At 32.7% G+C, this 704-nt stretch overlaps 1 protein-coding gene across 1 annotated transcript in view; it reads left to right on the forward strand.

The window, feature by feature from the left end:
• Window positions 1-704, forward strand: part of COL19A1 (collagen, type XIX, alpha 1) — a 669215-nt gene that overhangs the window by 162451 nt on the left and 506060 nt on the right. The window lies entirely within an intron of this gene.

Genomic DNA, 704 nt, shown 5'->3' on the forward strand with positions numbered 1-704 from the left:
CTATAAGTCGGAAACGACTCGAAGGCACATAACAACAACAACAACAACCACAACAATAGAATCCAACAGCAAATGGAAAAAATAACTCATTGTGATCAATTGGGATTCTTAACAAGTATGCCAGGACGGTTCAACATAAGAAAAACAATGTAATTCACCACATTAACAAAGCAAAGAAGAACCATTAGATCTTAGCAATTTATACAGAAAAGACATTTGACAAAATCCAAGATATTTTTCTGTTAAGACACTTGGTAAAATAGGAATAGAGGGTAACTTCCACAACATAGTAGGATTACTTTTGATAAAAAGATAATATATTCTTTTTCAACTTCCTAGGAAAGGTCTGTAAGTTTTAAGAATACACACATCTGTCTGTCTATCTATAAATGATAGCCAAAATGTCTTGTACATAGAAATATGGGAAAAACCATAAAAATATTTTGAGTACAGATTACCTGAAGGAAATAGAATTGATGTTAACATGAAAGACTTAACAGTTCAATTTTATTTCCAAAGTATTTTGTTCAAATACATATTTTGACTGTGTTAGATGGATCTTGGCTGAAAGCAGAGAATACCAGAGGAATGTCTATCTGTGTTTAATTTACTATGCAAAGGCATTTGACTGTGTAGATCATAACAAACTATGGCTGACTCTGAGAAGAGTGGGAATCCCAGAACACTTGATCGTTCTAATGCGA

This window comes from Elephantulus edwardii, unplaced genomic scaffold, assembly GCF_000299155.1.
Source record: "Elephantulus edwardii isolate Elephantulus edwardi_28Jun2011 unplaced genomic scaffold, EleEdw1.0 scaffold00258, whole genome shotgun sequence".
NCBI lineage: Eukaryota > Metazoa > Chordata > Mammalia > Macroscelidea > Macroscelididae > Elephantulus > Elephantulus edwardii.